Source organism: Procambarus clarkii, chromosome 39 (assembly GCF_040958095.1).
Source record: "Procambarus clarkii isolate CNS0578487 chromosome 39, FALCON_Pclarkii_2.0, whole genome shotgun sequence".
Taxonomy (NCBI): Eukaryota; Metazoa; Arthropoda; class Malacostraca; order Decapoda; family Cambaridae; genus Procambarus; species Procambarus clarkii.
The window spans coordinates 13760745-13786222 of NC_091188.1; the positions used below are offsets into that span (position 1 = coordinate 13760745).

At 42.5% G+C, this 25478-nt stretch overlaps 1 protein-coding gene across 2 annotated transcripts in view; it reads left to right on the forward strand.

Moving 5' to 3' along the window:
• Dp (transcription factor Dp) overlaps window positions 1–25478 on the forward strand; it is a 131363-nt gene that overhangs the window by 33890 nt on the left and 71995 nt on the right. The gene's annotated exons all lie outside the window — the stretch shown is intronic.

Here is a 25478-nt window from a genome sequence, read left to right on the forward strand (position 1 = left end):
CCTCTCCCCTTCTCTCCCCTCTCTCTTCCTTCTCTCTTTCCTCTCTCCTGTGTATCGAATTTACTCAGTTTCTATGATCGAGCCACAGAGATTTTACAGGAAAGAGATGGTTGGGTTGACTGCATCTATCTGGACCTAAAAAAGGCTTTCGTCAGCGTTCCACATTAGAGGTTGTTCTGGAAACGAACATTTTGGAGGGGTGACAGGTAAGCTTCTAACATGGATGAAAAATTTTCTGACTGATAGAAAAATGAGGGCCGTAATCAGAGGCAATGTATCGGACTGGAGAAATTTCACAAGTGGAGTACCACAGGGTTCAGTTCTTGCACCGGTGATGTTCATTGTCTACATAAATGATGTACCAGATGGAAAACAGAATTATATGAACATGTTTGCTGATGATGCTAAGATAATAGGAAGGATAAGAAACTTAGATGATTGTCATGCCCTTCAAGATGACCTGGACAAAATAAGTATATGGAGCACCACTTGGCAAATGGAATTTAATGTTAATAAATGCCATGTTATGGAATGTGGAATAGAACATATATCCCACACAACCTATAAATTATGTGAGAAATCTTTAAAGAATTTGATAAAGAAAGAGATCTAGGGGTGGTTCTAGGTAGTAAACTATCACCTGAGGACCACATAAAGAACGTTGTGCGAGGAGCCTATGCCACGCTTTCTAACTTCAGAATTGTCTCTTAATTAAACACATGGATGACGAAATACTAAAGAAATTGTTCACGACTTTTGTTAGGCCAAAGCTAGAATATGCAGCAGTTGTGTGGTGCCCATATCTTAAGAAGCACATCAACAAACTGGAAAAGGTGCAAAGACATGCTTCTAAGTGGCTCCCAGAACTGAAGGGCAAGAGCTACGAGGAGAGGTAAGAGGCATTAAATATGCCAAAACTGGAAGACAAGAAAAAGAGGTGATATGGTGATATGATCACTACGTGCAAAATAGTAACAGGAATTGATTAAATTGATTGGGAAGATTTCATGAGACCTGGAACTTCAAGAACAAGAGATCATGTATTTAAACTAGCTAAACACAGATGCCGAAGAAATATAAGAAAATTCACTTTCGCAAACAGAGTGGTAGACGGTTGGAACAAGTTAGGTGAGAAGGTGGTGGAGGCCAAAACCGTCAGTAGTGTTAGTGTTATATGACAAAGAGTGCTGGGAAGACGGGACACCACGAGCGAAGATCTCATCCTGCAACTACACTTGGGTAATTACACGCACTCACTCACTCACTCACTCACTCACTCACTCACTCACTCACTCACTCACTCACTCACTCACTCACTCACTCACTCACTCACTCACACTCACTCACACTCACTCACACTCACTCACACTCACTCACACTCACTCACACTCACTCACACTCACTCACACTCACTCACACTCACTCACTCACACTCACTCACACTCACTCACACTCACTCACACTCACTCACACTCACACTCACACTCACACTCACTCACTCACTCACTCACTCACTCACTCACTCACTCACTCACTCACTCACTCACTCACTCACTCACTCACTCACTCACTCACTCACTCACTCACACTCTCTCACACTCTCTCACACTCTCTCACACTCTCTCACACTCTCTCACACTCTCACACTCTCTCACACTCTCTCTCTCTCTCTCTCTCTCTCTCTCTCTCTCACACTCTCTCACACTCTCTCTCTCTCTCTCTCTCTCTCTCTCTCTCTCTCTCTCTCTCTCTCTCTCTCTCTCTCTCTCTCTCTCTCTCTCTCTCTCTCTCTCTCTCTCTCTCTCTCACACACTCTCTCTCTCTCTCACACTCTCTCTCTCTCACACTCTCTCTCACACACACACACACACACACACACACACACACACACACACACACACACACACACTCACTCACTCACTCAATTGTGTGTGTCGGAATTGACAGGGCAGATAAACTGTTTAACACGAGTGGTACGCGAACAAGGGGACACAGGTGGAAACTAAGTAACCAAATGAACCACAGGGGCGTTAGAAAGAATTTTTTCAGTGTCAGAGTAGTTAACAGGTGGAATGCATTAGGCAGTGATGTGGTGGAGGCTGACTCCATACACAGTTTCAAGTATAGATATGATAGAGCCCAGTAGGCTAAGGAATCTGTACATCAGTTGATTGACAGTTGAGAGGCGGGACCAAAGAGCCAGAGCTCAACCCCCGCAAGCACAACTAGGTGAGTACACGCACGCACACCAACACATCCCCACTACGTTTTTTTTCACACTGGGTGCTGCGAAAATTTGCAACTGAGTTGAGCATTCTACTCCAATTACTATTGCTGACATCCTTGTGCACAGACATCTTAGCAGATATGTATATGGAAAGATGTAAACATAGTACCAGCCTATATAAATGGTAGTCGAGAGAAACCTCTAAATTATAGTCCCGCATCATTAACAAGCGTGGTAGTCAAAACACTAGAACAAGTATTTAAGGCCTCTCGAAGGTTAATAGCCTCTCAAAAAATAGTTAAAGCCTGGCGAAGGCGGCTAGGTAGAGCAATAGAAACAATAGAACTAAAGCTGCAAGAATCATTTCCTGTTGGTCAAGAGTCAACAGAACACGATGTGTAATAGTCAACAAAATAAAATCCAAGCCATCTACCGTGAAGAGCTCAGTCCCCCAGGGTACTGTGCTTGCTCAGTACTTTTTCTCATCCTCATATAGGACATAGTCAAGGACATAATCTATAGTACCGTAACATCCTATGCAGATGACGCAATGATTTTCCTGAGAGTAGACAACGTAGAAGAGGCAGCAAACTTCCAATCAGATGTAAATCAGGTCTTTCAATGGGTTATGAATATGGTATTTAGTGAAGGTAAGTTCTAGCTCCTGCGCTACTGAAAAAAAACGGAAACCACGTTCAAAACGCAGTCAAATCATAACACAACGTAAAAGCAATGTAAAAGATTTGGGTGTACTCGTGTCGGAAGACCTTACCCTTTAAAATACAATAAAGTAGCCATCACAACTGCAAGAAAAATGACAGGTTGGATAACAAGAACTTTTCAAATTAGAGATGCTTTAACAGTGCTACATATCTAGGCGCTAGTGCTCTCTAGAGTGAAATACTGTTGCACAATGACAGACCCTTTCAAAGCTGGGGAAATTGTTGGTCTGGAGAGCGTGCAGAGAACGTTTACTGTTAGAATCAACTCTGTAAAACATCTAAACTATTGGGACCGACTAAAATGCCTAAATCTGTATTCTCTTGAGCGCAGGCGGGAGAGATGCATAATAATTACACGAGGAAAATATTGAGAGGCTGGTCCCAAATCTGCACACAGAAACACCATCACAGGAGACCAGAAGGCATGGCAGGATGTGCAGAATACCCCAGTTGAAAAGCAGAGGTGTAATATGTCGGATTACGAGGTAGATAGGATGGATTACGAGAACTTTCAAATCTAGGGATCCCATCACAAAGGTTGTACTCTTCAAATCACTTGTGCTGTTCCGTCTTGAGTACTGCTCAGAACTTACTCATCCCTTCAGAGCAGGAGTACAGAAATAGAGGGAATGCAGAGAACATATACGGCACGCATAGACGCGATAAAGCTCCTAAATTATTGGAATTGTCTCAAAGCTCTCCAAATATATTTGCTAGGAAGGAGACGAGAGAGATATCAAATAATATACTCGTGGAAAATACTGAAGGGCCAGGTCCCGAAGCGATACAGTAAAATAACAACGTACTTGAGTGAACGATATGGAAGAAAATGCAGAATAGAACCCGTTAAGAGCAGGGGTTATCTTGAGATGATTTCGGGGCTTAGTGTCCTCGTGGCCCGGTCCTCGACCAGGCTTCCACCCCCAGGAAGCAGCCCGTGACAGCTGACTAACTCCCAGGTACCTATTTACTGCTAGGTAACAGGAGCATCAGGGTGAAAGAAACTCTGGCCATTGTTTCTCGCCTGCGCCTGGGATCGAACCCGGGACCACAGGATCACGCGTCCAGTGTTCAGTCCGCTCAGCCCCAAGCTCCCGGGGTGCCATAGGCACAATTAGAGAACACTGTATAAACATCAGAGGTCCACGGTTGTTCAACACCCTCCCAGCGAGGGTAAGAAATATTGCCAGAACAACCATGGACATTTTCAAGAGAAAACTAGACCAATTTCTCAGGAGTGCCGGACCAACCGGGCTGTGGTGGATTGGTGGGTCTGCGGGCCGTTCTAAGCAACAGCCTAGTGGACCAAACTCTCACAAGTTAAGCCTGGTCTCGGGAGTAGAACTACTCCCAGAACCCCATCAAGCAGGTACTCGGAGAGTACCTGCTTGATGGGGTTCTGGGAGTACCAATTCAAGTACCTGCTTGAATTCAAGTACCTGCTTGAATAGGTACTCGGAGAGTACCTATACCTATCATCTGATGATGATAGTGGTATATAGGTATTGCAATAGGTACTCGGAGAGTACCTATTGCAATACCTATATACCACTATCATCATCAGAATCCCGAGGCTGTTCAACACGCTTCCATTACACATAAGGGGCATGGCACCTCAAGGTAGCTGGCAGACCCCTCAGTGTTCAAGATAGAACTTCAAAAAAGAATACCTGATCAACCAGGCTCTGATTCATACGTCAGGCTGCGAGTAGCCGCGTCCAACAGCCTGGTTGACCAGTCCAGCAATCAGGAAGCCTGGTCGAGGACCGGACCGCAGGGACAGGAAGATCTTGTTTAACAAATCATCTTAGTTTTTATAATAGAGCTACAGAGATACTACAGGAAAGAGGTGGTTGGGTGTACTGTGTCTATCTGGATTTAAAAGGGGTTTTGATAATCCCACACAAGAGGCTGTTCTGCAAACTGGATCATGCTGAAGGGGTGACAGGGGAGACTTCTGACATGGATGAAAATTTTCTGACAAATGAGGGCAGTGATCAGAGGTAATGTTTCTGACTGGAGGGTTGTCACTAGCGGAGTACCACAGGGTCCAGTTCTTGCACCAGTGATATTCATCGTCTACATAAACGATCTTCCAGATGGAATACAGAACTATATGAACATTTTGCGGATGATGCTAAGATACTGGGAAAGATAGAAGACGCAAACGATTCTAATGCCCTTCAAATTGATCTAGATAAAATGTATGCTTGGAGCGTCAAGTGGCAAATAGAATTCAATGTGATTAAATGTCGTGTTATGGAATGTGGAAAAGGAGTAAATAGACCCCACACAACTTGCAAATTATGTGGAACGGAATTACGGAACCCTAATGAAGAACGAGACCTAGGGATGGTTTTGGATAGTAAGCTGTCGCCAGAGGAACACATGAACATTGTGAGAGGAGCGTATGTGTTGCTTTCCAACTTCAGGCTTGCTTTTAATTATATGAATGGTGAAATACTTAAGACACTGTTCATGACTTTTGTTAGACCAAAATTATAATATGCAGCAGTTGTGTGGTGCCCAAATATCAAGAAGCACATAAATAAACTGGTAAAGGTGCAACGGCATGCTACAAAAATGGCTTCCGGGACTGAAAACAGAGTTAGGAGGAGACTAGAGGCGTTAAACATGCCAAAACTAGAATAAGAAGAAAGAAAGGTGTGGTCACGTCTGTGGTAGAAAATAAAATAAAAAAAATACTAAAAGGAACAGACCAAATTGAGAGGAATTCCTGAAACCAGCAACTTCACCAGCAAGGGGACACAGATTCCAGTAAACAGAGGTGCCGAAAAATTATTAGAACATTTTCTTGTGCAAAGTGATAGACGGTTGGAAGATACAAAGTGAGGTGGTGGAGGCCAAAACCGTCAGCAGTTTCAAAGCGTTATACGACATACAAGGAAGAGTACAAGGAAGGCGGGACAACACGAGCGTAGCTCTCATCCTGTAACTACACTTAGGTAATTATATATATACATTCCTACATACCATATACAGATAAGTTACAATAACATGGCTGAAAAATGACCAGACCACACACTAGAATGTGAAGGGACGACGACGTTTCGGTCCGTCCTGGACCATTCTCAAGTCGATTGTCATTCTCAAGACAATCGATTTGAGAATGGTACAGGACGGACCGAAACGTCGTCGTCCCTTCACATTCTAGTGTGTGGTCTGGTCATCATACTTTAGCCACGTTATTGTGACTCATCGCCTGCATGTGGCTGAAAAATGTTGACCAAATCACACAATATAAATTGAAGAGACGACGTTTCGATCCGTCCTGGACCATTATGGTATGTACCATACATACACTCCATACATGCATATTATACATACATGCATACCATACATATATACATACCATACATGGATCGCATTACCTTGAAGTGTGCGGGTGGCTGATTGGTGTTAATTATGGTCAAGTGTTGTTAAGTCATAAAGTGTTAAGGTGTTAGCCTGCACCTGGCGTGTGGGTGGAGCAGCAATATATACATGTATCGTGTCCTTGGCCCACAACCTTCTCTCCAATGATCAGCAAGACTTGCCTTACAACTAGCGGTCATTCGTTTAAACAAAGATGTGAAAATGGGAAGAGGGGGACAAGATGCGCGAGAGTTGCACAACATTTCCAGGCAGCTGTCTTGATTCCTGCTCCTCAGTCACGCAGTAGTTGATCTTGAACCTTAAGTTAAAATGTATAAGTTTCCTTTGAATATGGTTATCGCCAATACATAATACTGAAGTATCATTGTCTTAATTTTGTCAGTAATATATGAATGAAAACATTCTTGCACAAGTTGTGTATTAATAAGTCTTGCATAGTTACAGGTGTGTAATTATACCTTGTGTAAGTTCCGGGGATCAACGACCCCACGACCCGGTTTTCGACCAGACCTCCTGGTTTTTCGTCTGGTTAACCAGGCTGTTGGACGCGGCTGCTCGCAGCCTGACATGAATCACAGCCTGGTTGATCTAGTATTCTTTGGAGGTGTTTCGAGAGTTCTCTCATGAACACCAGCCGGCCAGTTATGCTCCTGATATGTAGCGGGAGTGTGTTGATAAGTCTTTGGCCCTTGATGTTGATAGTGCGCTCCCTGAGCCCACCTATTGCCTCTCGGCTTTTCAATGAAGCTACTTGGCACATCCTGCCATGCCTACTGGTTTCAGGTGACGTAATCTCCATGTTCAGATTTGGAACCAGTCCCTCTAATATTTTCCACGTGTAAATTATTATGTATCTCTCTTACCTGCGCTCTAGAGAATGCAGATTTAGAGCTTTTAATAGGTCCCAATAATTTAGATGATTTATAAGAGTGAATTCTAGCGGTGAAGGATCCCTGCACACTCTAGATCGGCACTATCTCTGGCTCTTAATGGGGTTGTTAGTATTCAACAATATTCCACCCTAGAGACCACTAGTCTTGAAACGTATCATTGGTATGGAGTTCCTTGTTTGGAAGGTCCTTGTTATCCAACCTGTCATTTTTCTTGCTGTCGCGACAGCTAGTTTATTATGTTCTTTAAAGGTGAGGTGGTATGATTACTCCTAGATCCTTTACATTGCCTTTCGTTCTATAGTGTGAATGTTTATTCCGCCCCAAAGATCTCGGTATATAGGGAAAACATCATCTTTCTATAGGTGATTAACAGTGCACAAACAACAGGGCTCCATCATTGAGCATATAATCTCCTCACACAAGCAGACCATCACTGGAGACATCATAACAAGCAACACTGAAATAGTCGACAGGTATAACGACAGCAGAAGACTGGACATGAGCGAGGTGCTACACATCAAAGGTCAAGACCAGCAATCAACAACCAGTTAACACATAATTACATTCAACCCACTTCAAGACCCTGAACCAACACAGAGACAGTAGAAGCAAGAACATAAGCTGTTTATGTTCATGCATGTAATGGCCTATTAATATCCATTATGTTTCATCCACTTGTTCATCTTAATCACGTCCTGTACTACCTCACCCCAAGAGAATATAAGCTCTTGCTAAAGCAGTGTAAACTTGTCTTTGAAAATGTAAGGAGTGCCTTGCAAAAGGCATCCTTAGGCGTCAGACCATAATAAATTGTGAAAATGAACTTTGGAGAGTTAATTTCTCAACTTCCCTCGACGATGAAGAACATCATAAGAAATATTGAGGATATTTGTGATAGAATAATTAATTAAATGCTTCAAATGCTTAAATCATTGAATCATCGAAGGGATCATTAACCCTTTCGGTCATTTTTAAACAAATGTTATATTTACAATAAAGACTGCTACCAAAATATACTAATATATATATATATATATATATATATATATATATATATATATATATATATAATTATATATATATATATATAATTATATATATATATATATAATTATATATATATATATATATATATATATATATATATATATATATATATATAAATATATATATATATATCAACCCGTTCTCGCAAATTCGTAAAGTCAATATTGACTTATTAACTACGTGCATAGGTGATATACTAAACATAATAGATACCCTTAAAAAGATTCATAGAAAACACCGACCTTACCTAACCTTGTTAGTATCTTAAGATAAGCATCTTATTGTTTCGTAATTACAATTATTACTTAACCTGTACCTATTATAGGTTAGGTAATAATTGTAATTGCGAAGCAATAAGATGCTTATCTTAACATACTAAGTAGGTTAGGTAAGGTCGGTGTTTTCTATGAATATTTTTAAGGGTATCTATTATGTTAAGTATGTCACCTATGCACATATTTAATAAGTCAATATTGACTTATTAAATTTGCGAGAACGGGTTGTATATATATATATATATATAATTTTATATATATATATTATATATTATATATATAATAGTCTTAACCTGGTTGACCAGACCAGCCTCCCCCTGGTCAGAGACCAGACCTTGAAAATGAGAAATCCTAAAAAAACTGTATGAGGACATGTTTAGAACTCCCAAAAACAGCATGAAAGTGGAAGATCAGGACAACTTCTTTATGCGGGATATCCAAACACCTCTAAATATAACTGATATCAACACGAGTGTGGCAGATTTTGAAAGGGAAATTGACATCATGCCCATGCATTCGGCCCCGGGTCCAGACTCATGGAATTCACTTTTATAAAGAAATGCAAGGTGCCAGCAGCGCAGGCACTCAGCATAGTGTGGAGGAAGAGCTTGGACACGGGGGAGATGCCAGATGTGCTTAAATCAGCAGACATGGCCCCCCTACACAAGGGAGGTAGGAAAGCATTGGCAAAGAATTATAGACCAGTTGCACTAACGTCCCACAAAATAAAGGTATCTGAGAGAGTGATCAGGAATCAAGTCACTAGTTTCATGGAAACCAGTGACCTCCACAATCCAGGCAAAACATGGATTAATTAAAAGCGGAAAGATCATGCCTCTCACTGTTACTTGACCACTACGACAAAATCACTGAGGCATTAGAAGAAAAACAGAATGCAGATGTAGTATACACGGATTTAGTAAAGGCATTCGATAAATGTGACCATGGAGTGATAGCACACAAAATGAGATCAATGGGATTAACTGGTAAAGTAGGACGCTGGATATTTAGTTTCTGTCGAACAGACCACAAAGAGTAACAGTCAGCCATATAAAATCGAGTCAAAGTGCAGTTAGAAGCTCTGTACCTCAGGGTACAGTCCTTGCACCACTGCTTTTCCTTACTCTTATATCAGATATAGACTCAAATACAAGTCACAGCTTCGTATCATCCTTTGCAGATGACACAACAATCAGCGTAAAAATTACCTCTTTTGAAGACATTGAAAAACTACAAGCAGATATTAATAGTTTTCGGCTGGGCAGCAGACAATAACATGATGTTTAACAGTGATAAATTCCAGGTACTTAGGTACGGTAAAAATGAGGACCTTAAACAATACAGGGTACAAAACACAATCGAATCTGCCCATAGTAGGAAAACGGCATGTAAAGGATTTGGGAATAATGATGTCTAACGACCTAACGTTTAGGGAGCATAACCATAAGATAAATATTGCGTCAGCCAGAAAAAATGATAGGATGTATTACGATAACTTTCAGATCCAGAAATCCCATCACAATGGTTGTACTCTTCAAATCACTTGTGTTGTCCTGGCTTGAGTACTGCTCAGTACTCACTTTACACTTCAGAGCAGGAGAGATTGTTGAAATAGAGGGAGCACAGAGAGCATGTACGGCATACATAGACGCGATAAAGCATCTAAATTAGTGGGATCGTCTCAAAGCTCTCCAAATGTACTCGTTAGAAAGACGACGGGAGATATATCAAATAATATAAACGTGGAAAATACTGGAGGGCCAGGTTCCAAATCTACACAGTAGAATAACAACGTGCTGGAGTGAACGATATGGAAGAAAATGCAGAATAGAACCAGTGAAGAGCTGGGGTGCCATAGGTACAATCAGAGAATACCACTGTATAAACATCAGAGGTCCGTGATTGTTCAACATCTCCCAGCGACTATAAGAAATATTGCCGGAACAACCATGGACATTTGCAAGAGAAAACATAGTTTTCTTAAAGGAGTGCCGGACCAACCGGGCTGGGTATGCGGTCCGCTTCAAGCCAACAGCCTAGTGGACCAAACTTCCACGTCAGTAGAATAATTCCCAGAACCCCATCAAGCAGGAATCGAGCAGAGACCGGGCTTCGGAGAAGTTGATCCTCGAAGCCAAGGCGAGTGTAACCTGCTTAGTTATCGTGTTTTGACACGTGTTATGTTTTAGACTTAACGACGTTACGACTGGCTGGAGGCTTGGTATTTGCCTGGTATTGAATACTGATGCTGTACCTTACACATACACTGGGATATTATGCTATCCAAATACGGTAGTTGTACATGTTGACTATTAAAATGTTGTATATTTGCTAATATAATCAGTAATAATATATTAAAACCTTGCATTGAGGCGAAGTTTGATCTGGTTAATAATTAAATAATGGAGAAGACTTATGTTTTCCCAATTTGGATATTGTAACTTGTAAAGACTTATTCGCAACAGTTGCGGAACTGCGGCTGGTGGACGGCAGGAACTTGTAGCACCTGTCAACTTGTGTGCTGAGGGGAAGTGGGTGATCCTCTCGCCACACACACTAACCTTAACTCTCCGTTAATGTACCTGCTACTAAAAGATTTAAACGACAGTGTGTATTCTTAATTTAATGATTGATTAGAAGAGAATACAGGTAAGAGCGTTGAGAGCCGCCAGCTTGAGGTGCACACTGACCGTTGGCGGGTGGTGGTGATGCCAATATGGAGGAGACTTGAAGGTTTTCGTGTCGTAAGACGGAGGAGCGAGGAGTACGTGCTGGCTAAAGAGGTCCTTGGGGGCGCCGTGTAGGTGGGATTAACACGGCAACACTTGAGACGGCAATATCTTGGCCTCCTCTTCTGCTCCACCTTCCTCACTTCTCTAACTATAATACTCTCTCCGCCACTGCTCTCTCATTTATAACTCTTGTAATTGTTTGATGTTTGTCTGTTGCTTGATTTAATGTTTGTGTTGCTTGAACCACTGTTGTTCGTCTGCTGCTTGAACCATTGTTTGTGCTTCCTGACCTACTGGTGTTCGTCTGCTGCTTGATCCATTGTTTATGATAGCTGGTCACACCGCTGGCTGCCTGCCGCCGCCCGTGCCACTGCTGGCTGCCTACCTGCCTGCCGTTGCCCGTCCCACCGCTGCCTGCCTGCCTGCCGTTGCCCGTCCCACCGCTGCCTGCCTGCCTGCCGTTGCCCGTCCCACCGCTGCCTGCCTGCCTGCCGTTGCCCGTCCCACCGCTGCCTGCCTGCCTGCCGTTGCCCGTCCCACCGCTGCCTGCCTGCCTGCCGTTGCCCGTCCCACCGCTGCCTGCCTGCCTGCCGTTGCCCGTCCCACCGCTGCCTGCCTGCCTGCCGCTGCCCGTCCCACCGCTGCCTGCCTGCCTGCCGCTGCCCGTCCCACCGCTGCCTGCCTGCCTGCCGCTGCCCGTCCCACCGCTGCCTGCCTGCCTGCCGCTGCCCGTCCCACCGCTGCCTGCCTGCCTGCCGCTGCCCGTCCCACCGCTGCCTGCCTGCCTGCCGCTGCCCGTCCCACCGCTGCCTGCCTGCCTGCCGCTGCCTGTCCCACCGCTGGCTACCTACCTGCCGTTGCCCGTCCCACCGCTGCCTGCCTGCCGTTGCCCGTCCCACCGCTGCCTGCCTGCCGTTGCCCGTCCCACCGCTGCCTGCCTGCCGTTGCCCGTCCCACCGCTGCCTGCCTGCCGTTGCCCGTCCCACCGCTGCCTGCCTGCCGTTGCCCGTCCCACCGCTGCCTGCCTGCCGTTGCCCGTCCCACCGCTGCCTGCCTGCCGCTGCCCGTCCCACCGCTGCCTGCCTGCCTGCCGTTGCCCGTCCCACCGCTGCCTGCCTGCCTGCCGTTGCCCGTCCCACCGCTGCCTGCCTGCTCTACTGTTGACTACCTGATAATTAACCCGCTGCAGTAATGGGAGAAGGACGCCATCTTAAGCTGACTAATCTTTCTTTCCTATAGTTTGTATCCACATTTCGTGTGAACCTTCCCACTATACCAGTAGTGTCATTGTAATCGTCTTGAGGGAACATGAGAAAGTTATCATGAAAATCTCTCCCTTCTTTTTCTGATAAGTTTTTTTTTTACCCAGTAGTACAAGTTATGGTAAGTATAACGTGTATTAGAAGTGATAAGCAACAAAGCCCTTATGACTATATAACACTTGGAAGAGATATGAGGATAAGGATTTAAGATCAGACGGAGGTAAAGAAATAATTCCCAACCACTTGTACGGTCGGGAATTGAACGCTGACCTGCAAGATGCGAGGCCTTTGCCCTAAAGGAAATGCAGAATAGAACCATTGAAGAGTAAGGGTGCCATAGGCACAATCAGAGAGTACTGGCTCAACATCAGAGTCCCACAGCTGTTCAACACCCACCCAGTAAGCGTTAGAAATATTGCTGGAACAAAGATAGATGTATTCAAGAGACACTTAGATAAGTTCTTGCAAGAAGTGCCAGACCAACCAGGCTGTGGGCCGCTCCAACCAACAGCTTGTTGGACCAAGTTGTCACAAGTCGAGCCTGACCTCAAGCCGGGCTCGGGGAGTAGAAGAACTTTCAGAACTCTCTACGGGTAAAGGTCCGTGCAAGGGGTTCCGCCCCCTCCCCTTCCCTAATAATACAAGTTTTAAGTGACACCCAATATAAGTAATGTATATAAAATACAATTAAAAAAATAGTTACAAAGTATGCCTGCTAGGTAAATACTAGATAATATTTTCGGCCTTATTCATTAAAACGCATCTCGTAATTTAAACTTTTAATATCGCGGGTGTAGATTTCTGCTAATGTTCTTGTCAGCTCTTCAGAAGCATAGGCCACATGGAGGATAAGGTCTGTATATTAGAGAGAACCTTGTATCCTTGAAGCTCGTTATATCTACAAATGATGTGGTAGAGCTACTGGGAGTTAAAACAGAGAAAATAAACTTATTCTATTTTTTTTAATATAGAAACGGCCGGATGCTATTATTGAGGTTGAGAATGAATACTAGAAGAGTTCAGCCTGCCCAGTCTAGGTTGGAGATAAAATGGAGAATATCAAACAATACTAATATACCATGAAATCTATCTGGTAATTAGTAACCACGGGCTAGAGAACTACTTGGGTTATGGGACAATTTTTCACTCGACCAGCGATAAGAGCCAACTAAGACCGAAAATATTCAATGTCTGATTTTTACAAACATCAAAGAAATAATGAGGGTCGTTATACACTCGGATACCACATACTTGGATCACAAGTTCATTGAAATTTTAATTAACATCAACACTTGTATATTACGTTACTCTGTGGCTACTTGTGGTGTTGTAGAGAATCAACGTCCCAGTGGCCTGGTCTCTGACCAGATCTGCTGGTTGGTCATCTGGTCAATCAGGCTGTTGGACGCGCCTGCTCGCAGCCTGACGCATAAATCACAGCCTGGGTGATCGGGTATCCGTTGGTGGCGTTTATCGAGTTCTCTCTTGAACACTGAGAGGCCGGCCATTTCTGCCCTTTATATGTAGCGGGAGTGTGTTGAAAAGTCTGGGGCCTCTTGACTCGATGATGCCACGAGTTCTCCCTCAGCGATCCTATTGCACCTTTGCTTTTCAGTGGGGCTATTTTGCACATCCTGCCATGCCTACTGGTTTATGTGATGTAATCTCCGTGTTCAGATTTTGAACCGGTCCCACTAATATTTCACGTGTAAATTATTCTTTCGTGCTTACACTCTGCATATGTACAGTACGGAATACTGTACATATTTAGAATTTGTAATAGGTCCCAATAATTTAGATGTTTTATGGAGTGGATTCTAGGGGTAAAGGATCTTTGCATGCTCTCTAGGTCAGCATTTTTTCGGCCTTGAATGAGGCTGTTTGTGCAATAATATTCTATCCCAAAGAGCACAAGTCTTGAAAAGTATAATAATTGGTATGGCATCCCTTGTTTGGAAGGTCCTTGTTATCCAATCTGTCATTTTTCTTGCAGTCGTGACAGCTTTAAAAGTTGTGTTCTTTAAGGGTTAGACCTGACGTGATTACTCCTAGATCCTTTACATTGCTTTATCATTCTACAGTGTGATTTGACTGCGTTTTATTCTTGGTTTCCGTTTTTATATTCAAGTTTTTTCCATAGCGCAGGAGCTGGCACTTACCTTCATTAAACATCCTTATTAAACTCCCGGTTGACCAGGACGACCAACCAGGAGGCCTGGTCGGAGACCGGGCCGCAGGGCCTTTGATCCCCGGAACCTCCACAGAGTAGACACAAGGTAGGTAAAACGTCATATTATCAATGACCCGATTAACATCAGGTTGGAGGTTTGCTGTGTGGCACTCTTGTCTACTTGCATGAGAATCCTTGTCATCTGCAAATGTTACTATAGTTTGTATCCTTGTCTGTCTGATAGGAGGATGAGAAAAAGTACCGGAGCAAGTACAGTACCTAGCGGGGAAAACTTTTCACAATAGATGATCCGTATTTTACTGTTGACTATTACACTCTGGGTTCTGGTTGTTAAGAAGTTAAATATGCATTGCCAACCTTTGCCAGTAATTTCTTTTGAGCGCATTTTGTGTGCAATAACACCATGGTCACATTTGTCGAAAGCTTTTACAAATTCTTTGTATCTTACGTCTGCGTTTTGCTTGTCTTCCATAGCACCTAAGGCCATATCATAATGATCTAGCGATTGTGAGAGGCAGGAGCGCCCTGTTATGAATACATGTTGTCCAGGGTTATGTAGATGAAGTGAATCCATGGTATTTGTGATCTTGCTTCTTTGCGTTCTTTCAAAGTTTATGATCTGTGAAGAGCTATTGGTCTATAATTTGTTTGCTTCTCCTTTGTGAAGTGGCGCTATCTCCGCTGTTTTAAGTATGTCAGGGATGACGCCAGTATCTAGGCTCCGTCTCCAAAAGATGTTTAGGGCCTGTGATAGTGGTGTTTTGCACTTCTTAATGAATATGGAATTCCAAGAGTCTGGGCCTGGTGCAGAGTGCATGGGCATGCTGTCTGATTACTTCAAATTCCAGTGGGTCTTCAACATTTTCGCTACAAAGCCTTCCTTGTCGTTGTTGGGATGAGCGGAGCGTTTGGGATGTTGTGATTTTTTTTCTTGGCTTATAGGGTCTGTGAGACTTTTTAAGCAGTATTCTATTTTCATAAGTTGATCTTTAAACTGCTGATGATTTGCATTTGGTGATTTATATACAAGAACAATTGCCGCATGTAGAATTTTGATTCTGATTATCAGCACTAATACCATATCGTTCATGGTGTTTACAATTCATTACAGATGAGTGTGTGACGTACAGGGTGACCCCCCCCCCACCTGTAGCTTGTGTTTCCTGTCACATCTGAAAAGATTGTATTCCAGTATCCATATCTCGCTGTCATACTAATCCTTAAGTGTAAGTGTCAGTTAAAGCTGCAAATATTGCAATTTGCCTCATTTAAGAGGCCAGTTATAAAGTGGACTTTGAATTGCGTGGTTTAATACCTTGTATGTCGGCAAATACGAAAGATGATGTATTTGTGGAAGTGTTGGATATTTTACTTGGTGTTGGTATCTGGGGTAACGGTGCCTCATTATCTGTATCCTGTTTAGCATCTGACCGAGTTGACACTACAGTTTGGACGTTCCTTTTCATTCTTTTTCTCTTTCGCTTACTATTATGTCACCCCGGGTATGTTGGATGTTGCTGTTTTCACAATGGTGTTTGTTTTATTTTATTCGCTTGGGTTCTTTGATATGAAAAGCTGGACATTTGCACAGGACTGGACTTCAATTTGGGATACAGGATGTGCACAGGACTGGACTTCAATTTGGGATACAGGATGTGCACAGGACTGGACTACAATTCGGGATACAGGATGTGCACAGGACTGGACTACAATTCGGGATACAGGATGTGCACAGGACTGGACTGCAATTCGGGATACAGGATGTGCACAGGACTGGACTACAATTCGGGATACAGGATGTGCACAGGACTGGACTACAATTCGGGATACAGGATGTGCACAGGGACTGGACTACAACTCAGAACTACTGAGGCACTGATAAATTCTCATGCAATCAATAAATTACAGAACCCAATATGAACGAAAACATCTAGCCCTTAAATGGCGCAAAACATCTATATACAATTTGACATAACATCAGTTTTTATAACTTCCACAAACACTTTCCAATTTGTTGTGCATAATCAACTCTCCAAATGCTCCAACTTTGTCCCTTGATCACCAACATAACTTGAAAAACAGGAAAATAAAAAATAATTTAAAAATTTAATATTGAAAACTTTAGATTTTCAAATGAGATTAAAAAATATAAATCATCATGAATTGTTCATTTGGAGTTGTTATGCTCTCAGAATAGCATATGATCTTCATTTTCATCAAATTAGAATATAGGTTTTCAGTATACTTTACTGTAAAAAAATCGTAAATATGGCATTTGAAATATGCTGCAAATTTAGACAAAAAAAATGTATAACCCCAAACGTTGTATAGCCCCAAACGTTTAGGGTTTATGAAAAATCCAGTCTCAAGGGATTGTAGAACAGACAGCTAAGCACACAATATCATGTCAAAATGGTAAGAATCGGTCAGAAACTGGAATGTTAGAAGCCAAAGTTGAAACTCTAGTTTTAGAGATAATTGAAGTTATCGACAAGGAAAAAGGTAGTTCGAATTCGTTTATTTACTCGTATGTTTTAATGAACATTGCTTGGCATTCGTACTAATAGAGTTTGAAATCTCTGAAAAAATCTGCCCCCCCCCCAAAAAAAAAATCAAACTCCCAAGTTCTGCGAGTTGACTGATGTATTTGTTGACCAATTTCATTTTATCTTCACATAGTTAGGTACGGTATGCACTCTCCAGGATGTAAAGGTTACAACAAAATTGGATAATAAAGTAAAAAAAAAAAACTTAAAAATAACCCCCCCCCAAAAAAAGAAAAAAAATAACTGATTTAAAGTAACTTTAATTTACATTGTAATTTAAATTACAATGAAATTTACTTTTATTGATGAAAGTAACATATTAACGTTGGACAATGTATTTATATGATATATAACAAAATAGAGCATAACATATTATTATTTGTGTTGTTATATATTACTGAGCAATGCCATAAAGGCACCAGCTGTATATCCACTTTGTGGATGGTTCTTACTACTATTATTCTTCTTTGTGTCGGACAGGTGCTTGCATCTCTCTCTCTCACTGCATTATCCCTCAGTTCCAGCTAATAGAAGCTCTTCTTATCAACAAAACGTTCTTCTTTTTAAAAAAAAAAAATCATCTAAAATTAATTTCTGTAGATATTTTGAAGTTTCAGGACCCCTGAAGCCAATAAGTTGAAAAGTTGTTTTAACTTTTTAAGTAGCTTTTACGTAATTCGAATATTTGTCACCTCTTGACCCCCCTAAGGATGCGCCGTTTACTGTAGTTGACTTGATCTTCACAAACAATGAGGAACTAATTAGAGACATTACAATCTTAGATACTACATACTCAGACCACAGGCTCATTGAAGTTCAAACTAACATTAATACATGCAGTAAGTCGAAGAGGATCAACAAACGAGAAGGGTTTATTCCATACATTAAATTTTAGCAATACGAGATAAGTCAGTTACTAGTCTTGCTCCACACCCACCCAACTGGGCGGCAACTTTACAGTCATGTGCAGGCTGCACTTACAGTAAGCAAATTTTGGAGACTTGGCTACGATTCCTGACAGAACATCATTGTAAATGAAGTACTTACATATTTCTCGGACACCATTGTTGGTGTTATCGCTGATTTCCGCTATTTTTTCACATTCCATTATATAATGACGCAAATTATGCGAATAGTTTTGCTGACATTTAGTCAAATCTACATCAGCAGATGATGCAAGTTCCCAGAGGTACTTGTAGTCGAGCCTAAGCCTAGCAGTGGTAACATCTAGAAGTCTGCTAACCTTATTGGATGACCCATAGACGTGCGGTTCTTCCTGCATAATAGAATGATGATAGATGGAGGAACTGGTGTGAATTTCACTTTGCCTCAAGTCTACGAGATTTTGTTGATGTTCCCGGAATATTACTGCCCTCAGGCTGCTCAAAAGCAGTCCAAGATGGTAATCTATTCCCTCTTTATGAGCAAAAGTTTTGGCCAACTCATCAGTTCTATCATGCATTCGGAGATCAATATAGAAAGGAATCCATAGGAGACAAACTGACTCAATCATTGATTATTTCATTATATCTTTGTCTAGCTTCGGACACAAACATGTCACAGTTATGGCTTGGGGAGCTGAGTGCAGTCAATAATAATAATACTAATTATGATATTAATTTGTTTGCAAGAAGGTACAATGGGTTGGTGAGATTACATAAGATTGGTATTTTTACATTCACGCAAAGCCACTAACACGGATAGCGTTTCGGGCAGAAACATTTAGAAACAAGCCTTGTCATCATTGACTCCTTGTCAAGGATGACAAGGAGTCGCTTACAATTAGCGCGTCAACTTTGAATTGATATACGCGCTCGAGGCAAGGATCATGGCAATCTGGGTTCAGAACAGAGAGCTCTTACCTATCACAAGTGCTGGATCAATATGCCATGGCCTTAGATACCATAGTAGACAAACAAAACGCTGGTATTATATATACTAATGAACACATCAACAAGGGTCTTGAGGGTTCGAACCCTCATCACGGCCCTTGTGGATTTGATCATTTAATATATCACGCTATTGTGATTTCTGTGAGTATTATATACTAATTTTGCAAAAACTTTCGACAAATGTAACCATGGTGTTATTGCACACAAAATGCGCTCAAAGGGAGTTGCTGGAAAAGCAAGAAGATGGATCTTCAATTTCCTAACAACACAGCGTGTTATAGTCAACTAAAATAAAATTCAGATCAACAGTGAATAGCTCAGCTCCCAGCCCCCTAAGGTACTGTGCTTGCTTCAGTACTCTCTCTCTCATTCTGGTGTCTGCCATAGACGAGGACACAAACTATAGTACCATGTCATCTGCATGGCAGGATGTGCTCGCCTAGTTGTGCTTGCGGGGGTTGAGCTTTGGCTTTTGGTCCCGCCTCTCAACTGTCAAGTCAACTGATGTACAGATTCCTGAGCCTACTGGGTTGTATCACATCCACATTTGAAGCTGAGTCAGCCTCCACCACATCACAGCCTAGTGCATTCCATCTGTTAAATACCCTGGTACTGAAAAAGTTCTTTCTAACGTCCCTGTGGCTCACATGTGACAGGCCAGGGGTGGCAGGACGTGGCGGGCCACGGGTGGCAGGACGTGGCGGGCCACGGGTGGCAGTACGTGGCGGGCCGCGGGTGGCAGGACGTGGCGGGTCGCGGGTGGCAGGACGTGGCGGGCCGCGGGTGGCAGGACGTGGCGGGCCGCGGGTGGCAGGACGTGGCGGGTGGCAGGACGTGGCGGGTGGCAGGACGTGGCGGGCCGCGGGTGGCGGGCCGCGGGTGGCGAGACGCGGCGGGCCGCGGGTGGCGGGACGTGGCGGGCCGCGGGTGGCGGGACGCGGCGGGCCGCGGGTGGTGGGCCGCGGGTGGCGGGCCGCGGCGGGCCGCGGGTGGCAGGATGTCGCGGGCCACACACCCACGTGTGTACAATTTGTATCCAAGTGAAGCCACATTTAAACGAATTTATGCATTGTTATTTAAATAATTGCAATATAATATTTAAAACCAAAATGTGTTTGGTTGAGTTACACTTGGAGAACTTTAATGTGGATATGCAAATCCCATTTGTCAATGAGGGCTATTTACAAAAAAATACAATAGTGTAATTTTAAGTCGTTAATTACACAATAGTGTAATTTTTAAAAGCACAAAAGTTATGTTAAAACTTTAAAGCCGTTTTGGACTTTTATGCAAAATTTGGTGAGCATAAATATAAATGTTGTATAGCCATGTTAACAACAGCTGAGGTGGAGATGTGTACTTGGGGTGTGTGATCTCCTGTAGTGTGTCACTTGACTACCTTTGACGCCGCGCCAGAACAATGCGTGCTATGTGCAAGTTTTCCTAGTGACTAGTTGATTTAATCCACAGTCATCACTACAATTCTTTCAGACGTTTGGGAAAAAATTTAATTGAAGTGGTATAATTTATTTTTGTGATTAAAAAAAATGATGACGCAGAGTATTTTAACTATGGAAGACTGGGCAAAAGGAGTGAAGGGGTAAGGTGGGCGTTACTGTGGCAAGGCCAGACCATCCCGGGACTGGTATACAGCCACGCCACTCTTACACTGGCTACACTCTTTACAACCCTCAAATTATCCATCTTCATAAATTTATTTTAATAAATTCAACTGGCGTCAGAGGTATCGACATATTTCATCGCTGAATTTATTTTTGTTTTATTAATAAAGTTTGGTACAGAGCAGCGTTGCTGTTGTAACTTGACGGGAGTATACTCCCAGGAACGTGGGCGAGATATTTACAAGGATAAAGGGTTAAGTACGCACTTGGAAGGAATATCAAGACCGCAGACGAGAGATGAATTATAATCTACATCTGGAAAATATTAAAGGGACTGGTTCCAAAGCTTCTCATGAAATAAATGAGAAAGAGCCCAAGACTTTTTAATGTTCTGCATAATTATACCTGGAATTACTAACAGACCTCCAATTGCATTAAAGAGGCATTTTAACAAATGGGTACGTGATCAACCAGTCTGACTGGCCCGACCAACCGAGAGGCCTTGAACAACCACGATGTAAACACACAGTAGATAAGTAACAGTGGTCACTAATTTTCATCATAAATATCCCACTGTGTCTTCACTGAGCCAAATTTAAAACATATAGTATCTGAATAGCAGTCGACGAGTTAAGGTAAATAAAACAACGCATGACGACCTATTGTAGAGTCAAAAGTTAACTACATTGCCCCCTTTGTCATCTCCCTTTCCCCATGTATCATGCTTGGAGCTCACTGAACCTGCTATGATGGCAACTACTTCACACTAAAATAGCAGGCGGGAATGCATCAGAAGACTAAGTGTTTACAAACCATTTAGTATTTAACACATAGATAGCGAAATACATTGTGTATTCGGTAGAAGGATCGCAAGCAGACATTAGTAGGTGCGTGCGTGATGTTCTGTACTTTGAAAGTACAGAACTTCAAGTAAGGTGAAAGTAAAGATTGGCTAGTGGGGCCCGAGTGTGGATCCCACTCGCTGCCTGTCGCAGCTAGCAGTTCATGTGATTGTTATTTATTTGACTTGTGTAAACGTATGCTGATGAGGGCAGGAATTATTAAGGTTAGTACTTGAGTTCTAACTCAGGTCTCGTAATGTGGCTGGAAGAGGAGTTATAATAATTTATTGTGTCACGGGACATTTCCAATGAAGACGGGACATCCAGGATAGGCAGCTCGAGTTGACGGTAACAATATTTTGGGGAATACAAATTTGTATTGTAAATTTTGAATCCTCACTGATGCATTGAACACGTTAATATACCACACGAAAGTCAGAAGAGGAAGGATTGGCATTTTAATGAGACATTTGCCAGTAATTGTGCTTTTTATTGTCCTGGTAACAACTACCCGTAGTCTGTTACGGCACCGCGTGTGATAGTGTAGCAAAGCGTTCTTTATACAATTATTACAATCACTTTTCATATAAAAGTGCACTGCACTATGAAAGCAGGGTCGTAACGGAAATTCTAATAAGTGACCATCTGGCCGGAAGGGGAAGTATAGAAAATGAATGTGTAACGATCTACCGCTGAGAAGCCGGCCAGTTCACGCCAGCCTTCCCAACGTCTAGAAACTGTTGTACTAAAGTGTCCTAACATACTAGAGGACCCACGAACAGAAAATGGGACATTGTCAATTTCGCGAGGCGCAACTATTTTCTTGTACGACAGCTTTGGTCTGAGGCCCCAACCACTTGGACTGCAACTCGTCCTCTCGCAAATTACGTCGCTTTTCGCTCGTATGCGCACTCAGGCTAAAAATTAACGTAATTCAAAATGAAATCAGCCTACGAAAGTGACGTACTGTCCCGTTTTCTGTTTTGGGTCCTTCAAGTTCAAGTATGTTTATTGAGATAAGCAAGAAATACATCTCAAAGGGATAGAGTAGCTTAGGGTATTTCTTCCCCCCAGGGGTCCTCCTGACTTTGGCTGTTAGGTTAGGAGAGAAACTTTCGACTAACGGTTTTCATGACTTTGAAACCTTAGGGGAACTTCTGCCCTCCTAACAAACCAGAGGACTCTTAACTTGCTCTTTTGGAAAAAAAAATTCACAATTTATTTCGAAAATAAATTTTCATTTTGAATTACGTTGATATTTTCGCCGTAGCACATACGAGCGAAAAGCGGCTAATTTGTAAGAGGACAGGTTGTCTGAACGGTAGAGTGACGGTCTGGCTTCTTGCAGGTCGGCATTCAATCCCAGACCTTCCACTTCCATTCCTTCCCCCGTCTCATCCCTAAGCCTTATCTTCATTTTTTCCAAGTGCTATTTTATTCTTAGTGGCTTAGCGCTTTCTCCTGCTAATTATCTAACCTTTAAATGAACAAAGCCTTACCTATAGCCCTTGGGGCTAAACCTTACCATGTACCTTACCTTTAGCCCTTGAGTAAAGTATACGTCAAAATGCGAGGTGCGGTGACGAGAAAATGGCTATCTTTGCAGTGGAAGAAAGTAGTCTCTCCAGTCTTTTAATTATGCACCATTTATACCTTCCCTTTCATAATGGCTCTTTTATTTGCATTGGTTTGTAGTAGCACGATGGCGTCAACAGTTGGCCGTGTTGCTAGATAACACAGATGATGCAGATAAGCCTCCACCAGTTATGTGAATGTGTGTGTTTCTGGCGGTGAGGGCGTCCTCTTGTGTGCTTGTGGCTGGTTGTAAGCATTACGTTTGTTTACTTGCGACCTGCACACTGTGTGGAATTTCGTCCTTCGAAGGTCTCTTGTAGATGGACGGACAATTCTGGCTTTTATAGCGTTTCTCTATACATGTCGGTCTTATTTTCATCCCTACAACCCAAGGAATTCAGACCACATTATCGGGGCTTAGGTGGCAGTATCGGGGTTGGGTTGAACAGATGATGTGCTAGTGTTAGTAATTTGGTGGGATTTAAAAACAGCGATGTGGTGTAAAGCGAGTAATATTTGCTTGTAATGCTAAATTTTCGAAGAAAAAGACGACGCAATTATTATTTAACATTTATATACAACTCTTGTTCAGTATATATAACTCCTCAAGAATTTAAAGAGCCACCGTGGGCGGTGGAGGCGAGGGAGGGTCGGTGTGGGGGGGGGGGGTGTATCATCTGGTTGTGTAGTAGTGTTTCTCAGTTTATGGTTTATGGTAATTCCTATTAGGCGTTTTTTTTTAAACTATTTTTGTTTTATGTTCTAATTAAACGAAACGGAGTCAAGTTCAAAACCTGGAGTTTATTGTAAGCTAATCGTGGTTGTTCCGGTGAGAAGCCTGACTGGGAAAAGCGCGGGAAAACTGAGCGTTGGTGAAGTGACAGCTTGAGCTGCCTCTAGCAGGCTGAGGGCCGCTTCTCCTGCCTTGCCTCCTATATTGTCCACTCAAACATGCATATAATTAAGGTTTGTATTATATTAAAATAAATGTTTCCTGTGTGTAAATATTTATCCACTGTAAAAATAATACGAAGTTAAATCATACTGAAATTATGGTGGTATTGTCAGGCGCCAATATCAGCAATGAGGGCCTCTTATATGTTAACAAAGATAGATGTTAACTTTATGCTTAATGGATCACTCCAAGTGTTGGGTGACTCTTGGGGCGTGGTGGGAAATATCACTCCCAATAAACCATTAATTCAGAATTTGATAGTGCCATGTCTGGCAACGTTAAGTATTAGACAGAGATGATCCAGCCACAGCTCTTCCGGCCTCCCCGTCAAGCGTTAACCAGGTAAAATTATGGTTAAAAATTCATTATAGTATACCCCCTCAAGCAGGTATTGGGACTGTAATGTGTGTTCTGACTATCACACATTGCTACATAACTATCCGTCATCAATTATTTGATGTGCCTTGCTTCTGATCCTAGCTTGTTCTGTCTTTGGAATTGAGTACAGTTGTGGTTGATACTCCCACACGACTCTGAACAAGCTGGTAAATACTGCGCTCTACTGCTTTGTGAAGAGCGTAATAGATGTATATAACAAATAACTAGGCAACATAAGACATGGGATACATGGATTGTTTCAAGAGTGGGGAAGGGAAGGGAATTATCAGGGGAAAGCGACAAGCCATTATGACTATATATCACTGGGAAGGGGTCAGGATAAGTATTTGGGGTGGGACGGGGAGGAATGGTGCCCAACCAATTGGATGGTCGGGGATTGTACACCGACCTGCATGAAGCAAGACCGTCGCTCTACCGTCGCTCTACCGTCGCTCTACCGTCCAGCCCAAGTGATTGGGCTCAAGCGTGGGGAATTGTCTCGCATGAGCCAATAGGTTTTCTGAAGTTTGTCTCTACTCTTCTGCTTTTGTTTAATGAATGTATCTAATATACTTCACTAGTAAATATTGCTCTGAGTGACAGTAGGATTAAGGCACAGCAATTGGCTTTCCAACCTAAACATTATTAACAAGCAAGTGAAAGCAAGTAATTATAATACAGAACACACACTTGTGCAGATCATAAAGGTACCCAAACATCTCGGCTTCAAATGTTAACATTCCTCTAATGGAAAATGTGTAGGTGCAATGATCTAAAATTTAACCATATCCCGAGCTGACCGGATTGGTTTGCTCAGTAGATCATCCTGTATGTTATGATATTCCAGGAAGATCAGATTGTTGCAAAATAATTCCACCAGCTTAGACAAAAAGTTGATTGTATTGTGATTATTATCATAGTGT